Raw genomic sequence first — 11926 nt, forward strand, 5'->3', positions numbered from 1 at the left:
CCCCCCTCCCCCCCCCCCCCCCCCCCTTTTTTCCACCCTCCATCCTCCTCCTCCTTCTTCTTCACAGTGCAATAAAATGGAAATATGAGATCAATAATTCATCTAAATGATGACACAATCTGGTTAGAGACCCTAAATGTGTTTGATAGTGTTTATATGTGCGTGCCAGTTGCATGTAACCAAATGGTATCACACCTCCACACAGACAAAGAGGTAGGGCGAGCAGGAGAGGGCTCCTCTTATTTCTGGATGTTCAACTGTTTTCTCGCTCTAACAAGAAAAAACGCTCCCCTTTGCGTTGTCTAGCAGACTGCGGAAATGATATAATCTTAAACCATTTCAGGGTAATCAATAAATAATAAAGAAAGCGTGGAGCGCGTAGGGAGACACTCCTGTTCGCAGTAGAAGCGATTTTTTCCTCAATAAAAGTGTGAAAAACGAGAATCTGTTTCTCAGGGTGAAGCGCGTGTTCCTCCAGACTGCACACACCCCTTTTTTAAGCTCGTGCACATTTTTTTTATCGCCAGTAAAATTGAGGATAGAAGAATTCATTTCTTGAATGCCAAAATTTTCCAGTTCAGCTCAGTTTTTGTTCTATTTCCTTTATTTTTTTTCATCAAATCTACAAGACCTTTTGTCTCATTACCTACACTCATCCATGCGGCGTGCGCCCCGGCTACCCAAATGGAGAGATGGAAAAAGACAAAAGGGATGAAAAAACAATAAAACAGCCCAAAGCATCCAAAGGGCTTTTTTGGGGAGAAAAATAGCAAAATAAACCCACTCTTACCGAGCACACTGAAGTTCCGACGCTCCCTCTGCTCTCCTCGCAGTTTCAAGCAGCGGCTGCTGTATTTTTTTGCGGCTTCTCCTGCGCACCCAGCGGCTTGTGCCTGCTGCACGGTACGGTTCGACTCGGCGATCCTCCGCCTGCGCGCACACGCATCCATAAGTACGTGCACGCGCGTAGATTGTGCACGCACGCACACAGCATATGCACAATCCAAAATTTTCTCTGAAGGAAAATGTAATTTACCGTCTGAGTCTTTCTTTGATATCTAATCCCTGTAGTATTCCTGCAATTCTCCAATAATATTCCATCCATCATGCATCACAATAGCTCTGTTTCCAAAGAGGAAGTTACTTGCACCAAATATATTTAGCCCACTTTATGTGTATTTTTTTCTATCTGTAAAATCTCTTCTTCATGGTGGATTTGTGTGATTAGTATGATAACCAACATATTTTTATTGCGCACTGGATGGGAATGTAAATTTCTCTGGCTTGTTTTAGTGGAAATACTCTTCCATACTCTGTCTGTCTATACCTTGTCTCTGTGCGCCCCCTGACGTTCACTGCAGCTAGAGACATACAGGACTGGATGGGACTCTGGACGCATGCCTGTTGATGCACAGATGAATGCACTTGACACCCTGCAGATGGAAGAAGATCGTTTATTTAATTAAACTGTCTGATCAGTAAATACTCCATTTGTCCTACATTTTAGGTTTTGACTACACTCATCATTCTTAAGTTGTCCCCACTCAGCATGTTCATTTATGAAAAGAAAGATTGGATTAATCTGTGCAAAGCATCATGTAGCTCACCAACAATTCGAAATGCAAATATGTTTTAGTTTACAATGATATAAAATAGAGAATGGCAGTAAGTCCTCCAATTTAAGAACGGCCCACTGCCTTTAGAAAAACTAATAATAAATAATTATGTGATGATCTTAAAAAAAAAAAAATAACAGAACTTCAACAATCATTCCACTAAGCACTAATACTAAAAATACGGCCTCTCTTTTTCCAAACATCCACATCCACAAAAATAAAAACTGTCCAGCTGATTAAACTAGTGTCTGAAACTGCAACAAAATGAAAGTGAGGACACTGATGCACGTTTAGTGCTTTTGCCACAGTTGTTGAAGGTGAATTAAGATGTAGGCCTATTTTGTATTTACCAAAGGAAGAAGTCAGTGTGTACATGTTGAGTGAAAATAAAATGTGCCACGTTAGGCTTTCTATACTCCTCGGCGGTTTCTCCCTAATACTGACCGGTAGACACTAGATGGCAGTGTTTGCAAATAATTGCAACGTTTCATTAGGTGCGTTCGAGATGACTGCGGCTGACTTTCGCCGACCAGTCTAACGTGAGCTGCGTGGATCCCCATTAGCTAGTCTTCCTGGGGTCCACATTTAAAAACATACCTTAAACATTACAGTCCACACAACACCTTTTAAAACAGACATTAAAGATTAAAGTGAACCCGTTTATTTCACTTCTGTGCTTCAGTGCAGTTTCCACATTTCCTCAACCACATTTCAGAGGCAAATATTGTACTTTGGTTGGACATAGAGGAGTTGCTGGTTACTTTGTAGAGTCAAAATCGCCATTCAGGATGAGATTATTAGGGGGAAACAATCTTCAACAGGTCAACCTTTTAAAAGCTCAACATTATCTTCCACTCTATCTGGGACAATTTAACACTTACACTTTCATATTCAGGATTTTTCTTTTACTGATTTACACTGTGGTACTCCTTTTACTAAATGAATACACGTCACCCTCCATTGTTAGTGTCAGAGTGAGATGTTTGTTATCAACATCTCAGCTGCTCTGGAGGGATTCCCAGGGTGAAGACCAGCTAAATACAGCCCCCTCCCCTCCCTCCGGCAGGAAATATGTGGGGATTAGGGAGAGGTCAGTTTGTTCTGGAAGATGCTGTGACCTGACTGACCCGACTTCTGCTCAGAGCTGCTGATAAATCTTGCATGTTCTGAGGACATGCCACTGCAGAGAACTGAATATGAACTATAATGGACCTTATACGTTTCTCTGTTCCCTAACATCCAGTGCTAAACATGACAGCACTGAGCACATACCACCGACAAGGCTGCACAAGAATCTAAACTGTTTATCTTAAAGTGTCAGTTCATCCAAATTGCAAAAAAAACAGTGGTATCAAGGCAAGAAGAGAGTTTTGATTTCACATGCTGATGCACTTCAAAAATTGATGCCACCACATGTGGACAGTGGAGGTAATTGATTCGAGTTTACATTAAAGGCATACTCTACTAATTTTAGTGAATTTTACTATTCGTATGTTGTCACCTACTGTCATTTTAACTTTGTTGTCCCATTATGTTTCATGTCTTTTTGCCTGAATTTAGGTTAACTTGGGATTTTCATCTTTATCAGTTTATTTAGTGCAAGTTTGGTGCGTAATGTCTTGTAGTGGTGTGTGTGACGATGTGAGCACCAACAAGAAGCACAGCTTGACGGTGTTTCCCTTCCTCCACTTGTTTTTTTTTTCATTTGCAGCTGAATTATCCGGTTGAATGCACTTCCACACCTTTGATAATCATTCTGAATTGAAGAGTCTGTCATTGCCACACAGCGAATAGAACGATTTACTGAAGGGAAGTTAAAAGAAGAAGAAACTGTTTCAAACATCAGAGTCAAGTTCAAAAGCAGCTTTGAAGCGTTTGGTTCTGGTGATGTGGTGTGGACGAACCATGACAGACAAACCACAATCATCAACATTACTTAGGATACATTATGTGACGGAGGATGGGTTACATTGCAGTTACTTGAAAGCCCAGGGCATCTCATACGGAAGCTGAAGGGTAACTTGGGTGTCAAATACCAATGCTTTGTCAGGCTTTCTCAAAGCGTCAGTATGAATACGAATGAGAAAAATAATGTTTTTTGAACATTAAAGCATGTAAACACTTTCAATTAGACACCTAAAACCTTCACTGTGGTGATCTGTATTCCACTTTTTACAGACTTCATACAACCTGATGATTGAGATAAACTTCTACAGACCTACTGCTACATCAGTGTGGAAAATATCTGTGCCTTTACAAGTAGACTTTTCATTCTAATATTTTCATTATTTCCAAGTGTTTGGGGGGTTTATAGTAATATCTGGGCTTGGCATGCCCTGCCCGCACTGAAAGAGGCTGCTGTGTCATCATTCTTCGGTAAGTGGTTAAGATTAACATTTAGCCTTCAGTAATCACAGGGAGTTGAAGACAGCCTTGCCTGAAAGTAATTATGAACCTCTCTCTCTCTCTCTCTCTCTCTCTCTCTCGTCTCTCTCTCTCCCACCTCCAGTTTTACAGGAGTTTCTTTCTGTTTGGTGTCCTTTAAAGTGTACCAGGAACCACCGAGGGCATTTCCAAATGATAAATGGTGGTCTGAGGGCTGACTCTAATGAGGCTTGTTCTTGAAGTTTTTGAAGCAGTTGTCAACAAAATGAGGGACGGTTAAATGTGTCTTGAGACCCGGAAGAAAAAATGTTTTGAATTTTGATTTTCACAAAGAAACATGTTGCATTTGCAAATATTGTCTGCCTCACTCAGTGCTCTATTCCTTAAAAATATGGAAAATGAGTGGAAGCAAAACCCACCGTCCCCTACAAAGGACATGGACTTAAGAGTGTATTTTAAGAGGCTTACATTTACCATACACCTCTTAAATCTTAGTAATAAAAGGCTTTCATCCATAAAAAACAAAATCATTATTAACATTACAAACATGATATTTGTATAAATTAGATCAATTGCCTCTCTTAGGGCCATAAAAGCTGCTTGCTGTGATTTCCGTCATTTTGAAAAGACAGAACATTAGCTATGTTGGCCACACCCCCATTTGTTTGACATCACTAGAAAGCCCAAGATGTACTCTACACAGCACATTAGGACTCAAGCAGGTTACATGCATGAATTGGTGCATGTAACCTGTTTGGGTCTCAGGAGGATTTCTTGTCTCATCATGCTACGTTTCCAGACCAACCACGAAAATATATTACGATGCTGAGATGTTGCATTAGAGAAGCAGTAGTTTGTCATTGTCTGTTTAATTAGTTAGTTAGTCAGTATTGAATAGGAGACTACTGTTGCACCGTTTTTTTCACTGTGATAGATCACAATGATCATGGTGAGCATAGGGTTTGCAGTGGAAATGGTTTTTGATGTGTATCACTGAAAAACTGCTGATAACTTTATTCACTTTACTTAATGTTGTCTTCACTCTCAGCAATCTCCACCGGCATCATAAACTTGTAGGAGAGAACACAAACAACCCGAGCTGACCAAACATGGTTCATGCCACATGGTATCGCTGTAGACGTCAAAGACCTGCTGTGTAGTTACCATTTTTGAGGAGGTGAATGTCAGTCACAGTGTAACCACCCTGCATAGGCTCCAAAGCTACACACACAACCGCGAATCCAGCTAATGTCCAAACAAAAACAAACTGTCAAAACATAAATAAAACTCAACATGTATGCAACACATATTGTATACTACTTTCCTGTTTGAGGGGGTTGAGATGGTGTGAGGTACAGTATGCTCATTTTATTACATAAGGACATAATATTGTAAGTCAGTGCCACACAAGCATCGGCATTTAGGTGGTATTTGAATCCATATTTCTAGTTAAATATTCAATCTGCATGATGATGGGCGATACTTAAATAGAATTATGATATTTTCTTCACTGTATGGTCTACTTATTTACACTGTATGATACATCCTGTTGTCCTTGTTCTGGGAATTTTGCTGTCATTTGCAGTTCCAGTGACACAACAGATCACATTTACATTACCTGGCTCTCCATCCTATCCTCCTCCAGATGTTGTATGTCTGTTATGTGCCGTTCTCAGTCCTCCACCCTTTCTCTTCCTCTCAGCATGATGCCGGTTGGAGGAAGTCTGTTTTGGCTTCACCACTAACACACTTAGCAGGGGAAAAAAGACCGGGCCACGTTATCTCACATCATTGGTAGAAATCTGAAACAGCCAACAGCAAACAGGAAATGTTTGTCTTCCTCATCCTGTCTTTGGGCGTTTGGAAGTTTGGAGATGCTGGCAAAGAATCAAACAACAAGAGACAACTGGCTCCTATAATCCTCCAGTACTTCTCGACAATGAGATGATCGGTCCAAGGAAACAGGGGAGTAGTGGTCAAATCTTTTGCCATGCTGCTGCTTGCACTCCTTTAAAGCCTTTCAGGTCTCAGCCTGTTCTGAAACATTTTTTTTCAAATGTCAAAATGCAATATTTTGTGTTCATGTCACTTTTTGTGTCAATATTCATGCCATTCACACACTTTTGATGACCATGGAGGAAAATAAATTCACAACATCAAACCTGCGAGAATAACATGTCAGAAGAGTCCGAGGTGACAGATGGACAGTCTGAGTCATGTGCTGGACAGAGAGGACTGGGAGATGAAGACGAGGAAGGCCACCAAGGAAAGATGACATTGTGGTCATTGTCAGTTCTGAGGAGTCTTGGTGGAGGGCTAAAAATTGGATGGGTGAACATAGACTAACCTAACCTAAACCGCCTCTAACCTGCACTAATGTAACCTTTAACTAATTTAACCTGATCTAAGTTTCCTTAACTAAACCAAACTAAATAACTCTAACCTGCCCTATGACGTAAACTTTGAGTAATCTTACCTATTAACCTAACTTTCATAAACTAAACTAAACTAATTTAGTATGAATGTTCATTCTTGACCATGAAAACAAATTGTTATCTTAACTCAAGTTTACTTGACTATCTTTTACTCACCAACTATCTTTAACCAGTAGCTTTTTCAATAACATCTCATGATCTTCATCAGATCAGTAGATGGAGTTTGCTCAGTTGTGACCCTGAATTATTAATTTTGTTTGTAATAAACTAAGATAAAAGGAAAACATAGTAAATCATGTAAAATAATCAACACAAAATATCAAATGAATTACTGTATGTATGAATTCAAACGAAATTTCATAATCGCACTGAACACTGATCAGCGCCTGCAGTGCAAACAGAACATCAGTTCATTTAGTAGTGAGCTGAAGTAAAGAAGTTGGTTAAACTTGAGACCTATTGGACACTTTTGCTCATCATCAAATGTATTCTATTCACCTTTTTTGTTTAAGTATTTTATGTTCAGTGCATCCATTGGATCCCATCAAACTATTGAAACTTTGAGAAATACAGCAGATCTACATTTCTACATTTCTGTGTTGTTGTTACATTGATGTAAAAAGTCAATGGAAATCTGGAAAGTGGGAAAATAAAATAATTTTGATTTCTAAAACCAGCATCTGTGATGTAAAGCATGGGTGATTTGTAGTACACAGGCTAAAACATGCAGAGGTTACCTAACAACTAAGTGTTTCTACAGCTCCTCATCACTCAAGAGATGGATCAGTCTTTCACTCAAACTCAACACCTACATGTCAACTCTCAAAAATCCTTGACACAAAAGGTCAGGACCAGAGGTGGAGCTGTGTTCATGTTATTGTGTGTCAGTAAAGGTGAGCTTCCCCGCACTAAATCCAGTTTGAACCTGACTGAGGAATCCGCAGAGGCTTAAAGACCATCGCTACTGGGAATGAGTGTTACTTAACCTCTGTCGGCGGCGGGGAATTAGAGGTCAAGGGTGACACTGTCCAGGCAGGTGACCTGTGGAGAGTCATAACGGGTGGAGAACCCCTCAAAGAGGACAGCTGTGAAGATGCATCAACAAGAGGTGAGGTGAGAAAAAAACGCCGAGCACCTAAAACCTCACTTGGAGGGCCACTATCACTGTTGTGTATTCATTTAGAGAAAATTAACCAAAGCAATGAACAGGTATTATTGTTTAGAATAATTTCAGATTGACATCCCTCCTACATTGGATTTGCTTTAGTCTGAAACAGACTGGAATTGCAATGTTTACCACCATTAATTTGATGAAATTGGGTTCATTTTTGGTTATTTAGGTAACTGAGAGATTTTTAGATGTCAAGATTACATTTAACAGTTGTTTCAACATAATTTCCAATCCATGACTGTATTAAATGTAGACATTATATAGTGCATACTGTCTGTACAGGTGCATTTCAGAAAATGAGAACATCGTGAAAAAGTCCCCCCCCCCCCCCTCCCGTAATTTAATTTAAAAATTAAACTAACTGGTTTGCTGACCGTGGTATTCCTGTGCTTGGTTGGCCAGCCAACTCTCCTGACCTGAGCCCCATACAGAATCTGTGGGGACACCAGACCAACAATACAGACATGCAGACAATCCAGACAATAAAATACATTGTCTCCATGCCACGCCACCTTGATGTGTGCGTAATCATTAAAAATATAATATTTCCCTTAATATGTAATGAATCTAAAATATATGTTTCACTTTTTGACTTAATTGACAATAACTTTTCACAATATTCTAATTTTCTGAGATGCACCTGTCGTCATGGAAATGCTGTTGAAACCACAGAAACATGCTTTTATCTTTTAACCAAACTCAGCCCTCTTTTAACCCAGACTTTTAGACCTGAGCAACACATCACCAAATCAGTGCATACTGCTTGGTTCTTGTTGCCTTTCATCCAACGTTTGCAAGCAAAGTAATTCACACGTAGTTTCTTTATGGGGCAGTAGTTTGGCACAGACCTGGCACTTCTTTGTTGTTATGTTTTCAAAGATTTTGAGTGTTTGTTCTGGGGACAAACAGGACCTTTGATTAAACCCTTTGACACTCCAACAAGTAATTTTAATAATCAAATTACCCAGAGGCTCTGGCTAATAGGCCCCCTGACCATTTGGGCCCCTGAGGCTATGTCCAGTAGCACTGTTTAAAAATCCAATTTGCTAAGCATAGGAGAACCAGAACTTTACATCGCTGTCCTTATCTCAGTTACTCAACATCTAACACACTGCATTATGGAAAGTGTTGATTTTTAAAAGAACAACAAGAACAAACAACAAATCATAGATGAAGTTCAGGTTTCCAGAAAGTCTTTGTCCTGCAATGTTCTAAATTCAGCATGCTCAGTTGCCAGATAAACCTTGTAATGTTAGCTGGAACTGCAGTAATGTTAGCTGGAACTGCAATAACTCTCAGCTCACATCAGTGTGCAAGTCAGCTCCCTCAAGACCTCCAATTCTGGCAGCCATTTATGGGTTCTGGTGCCAGAACACACCCAAGTCTATCAACCCTCAGCTGCAAATAGCCTGATATGTTGAGCTGCCTTGATGGACGTTCTGTTAGAACGCATGTAGAGTTTGCTGATTGTTTGTATTGTTCTGCTCAGCTTTCTGAGGATATGATGTCAAACATACATCTCCTCCTTCTTATACACCCTGACATTTGTTCCCTAGTGGCTAGCTCAGAGTGTGTTACCGTTCTTTAATGAGCTACTGATAGTCACAGGACAGCAAAGCCACATGCAACGCTGTGGTTTTGATGTTGCACAGTATAAGCCGAGAGCTTTTCAATACAAGGGTTTCCCAGTGAAACCATGACTGTTAATTGAAGCACCTGAGAAGCCTCCTGCATCTCGTGAGCTTATAAAGAAAACTGTTTAATAGCCTATAATACGAATAACTCCACACCTTCCTCTCTTATCTTTCTGCCTTGCTTTTTTTAAATGCAATTGTAAGGAAGATTTGGACTGCTTGTCTCAATCGAGGGCTGTGAGCCAGGGGGCAGCACTCAGGGTTTGCTGCTCTCCTGCCAAACAGCAGCAGGGGGCTCTAATTACCAAATGAGAGGACGGACGTCTGGCGGAGCCCTGGGGCCATAACCAGCAGGGTCAGGGGTCATTCTGTGTGAGGAGGCAAGGGGAAAACCAGACACACTCACATTCTCCTATGTTTGGAGTGTTGTTAACCTACAGCTGGAATGTTCATGCTTAATCATATAGCTCATTATCAGATTATACAGACTGCAGCTCCAGGCCAAGTCACAGGCTTCAAAATTTTAAATATGTGAAAGGTTTGTCACCTGATCTTAAAACCACAAAACCTGAAATGCTTTCCAAAACTGGCCGGGCTGTAGAAAAGACAGAATTTATATTTTAAGCCAAAAACAAAGAATAAACTAACTCCCCAGCAGCAATGTAACAAATGTTTAGTGGAATTGATGGATGGAAAAACAAAAAGTTTACACTCTATTGTGTAAATGTTTCTGTTTGACATAAACCTCCCTCAATATCTTTTGGGCTACCAGTGAATTCAGTGAACCAGAATCTACTGGACAATTACTGTGTGATGTTAATATTTAATTCAGCATCACATGAGAGAAATGATCCATCTGAAGAACTTGGAAAGCCAACAAATCCCAGCAGCTTGCCAGAAGAACCGCATTACTTTATTTTCTTATTTGATCAAGAATTTATGTCAGCAGGATAAAAGTCATGATCAAATTAGTCAGGATTGTTTTTCAGAGATACTGTATGTAGCTTTTTAATGAAAACAGTCACACAGTCAATTTGCCTTTATTTTGTGCATAATTATGGAGAAACAATCCCAACTCAAGGTCCACATGCCCGCTTTTCTCTGAGCTTTCAACGACATCACATTCATAAGTATATGGAGTTTGCTCAGTTGTCACAGACATGGTTGTGCTGAGGGCTGAGCTTAGTAGCTATCATAATTTCATCATAGCAATATTACAGTATGAAGACCATGTGGTATTGTTGGAAGCTCCAAAAAAAAAAAGGTTTTTCAAGGTCAAGAAAGACACTGTTTATTTTGTTGATGAAACAATCTCACCAAAAGGTGCATTTTATAGATGTTCATCTCAATCATATCACTTCTAGATCTATATAGCAGATGGAGTTTGCACAGCTTTCATGGGATATGTTCATACTTGTTTTTCTGAGCACTCTAATGACTTCTTGTCCATATTAAAGGCTGAGGTTTAAAGTTCCGTTTTGACCATGGAAACAGCAGCTGAGGAACCAATCTCACCTCAAGGTCCATTTTAGTAGGGGACAGCGGGTTAAGTTGTCTCGTGTGTAAGTTGTCACACTGCTCCAACACTAGAGGCTCTATGTCAAAAATCAAATCAAGCCATTTTGTGTGACTTCTTTTTCGATGTTCAACTTCCTGTTTACATATGGTCATGGTCACTCTAATCTGAGGTGAGCGCAATTTTATTTATTTTTTTTTTTCTTCAAAAGTAAAACATTTGAATTTTACATTTTATGTATTCCAACCTTATTAGGTGTGAATGTTCAAAATGATAACTGCACAGAATAGAGGAGACAATAACTTGTCTTTTGATACTTCAGCTGAAGTGCTATGTTTAGCTAACCTTGAGATTTAGCCAACATTAGCACACATGTCAGTTTGGGGCAAGTTGTCTCAATAACTTTGATAAACACGGAGAACATGTTCAAAAAACTATGTGAAATTGTGTAATTACATCTAGTTCTAGTACCTCTATGACACTAGTTTACAGAAGCAGCCATATGCCTGGACAAGACTGAATTCATGACAGAGTATATATGGTCTTATAGCGTTGGCATGTAGTGTGTTAGTAGATACAAACACACACACACACACACACACTACATCATACAGTTATTAATTTAGTTAGGCAACAAGGGTAGCAGACAAATAAGCTTGTAATTAATTTGTAATTGCAAAGAGGAATGTGTTTTTGAAGGAAGGAAGAAAATTATCAACAGAAGACAGAGAATGGCAGTACACCACCTGACATAATGTTAAAGGCAGTCAGGCAGGTGAAGTTGAAGAACAAATCAATCAGAAGTACAGCTAAGGATTTTGACATAAGCCGCTGACATCTCTTTTGGCCTCATCTATGTGGAGACATTTTTGTACAGTATTCCAAAAAAGATGTTGTTTAAGTGTGTGAAATGTAACAAATGGGCCTGCGATGTTTGCACCTCAGGCCAGGCAATTTCTGTGTGCCAGAACTGTGACTCTAAACACGTCTGATTAGTCAGATACATATGTACGTTGTACAAAAATGTGCATTTTTGGATTAGTGTTTAAACACCACATCTGTTTAATTAAGAAGTTATACATTAAAGCAAGTTATCTGCAGCATTACATTCAATTACCATAGATCTATTTGCACTCCAGAGAACGTTTGATTTAAAGTTTAAAGAAAGA

The 11926-nt window shown here is 39.6% G+C and overlaps 1 protein-coding gene across 1 annotated transcript in view; it reads right to left on the reverse strand.

The window, feature by feature from the left end:
* The window catches only part of basp1 (brain abundant, membrane attached signal protein 1), a 52040-nt gene extending 51133 nt beyond the window's left edge, over positions 1-907 (reverse strand). The window contains exon 1 of the mRNA XM_046051068.1: positions 791-907. The gene's annotated coding sequence lies outside the window, so the exon portion shown is untranslated. The remainder of the gene's footprint in view (positions 1-790) is intronic.
* Positions 908-11926: the final 11019 nt, after the last annotated feature.

The sequence above is a fragment of the Micropterus dolomieu genome, linkage group LG06 (genome assembly GCF_021292245.1).
Source record: "Micropterus dolomieu isolate WLL.071019.BEF.003 ecotype Adirondacks linkage group LG06, ASM2129224v1, whole genome shotgun sequence".
Taxonomy (NCBI): Eukaryota; Metazoa; Chordata; class Actinopteri; order Centrarchiformes; family Centrarchidae; genus Micropterus; species Micropterus dolomieu.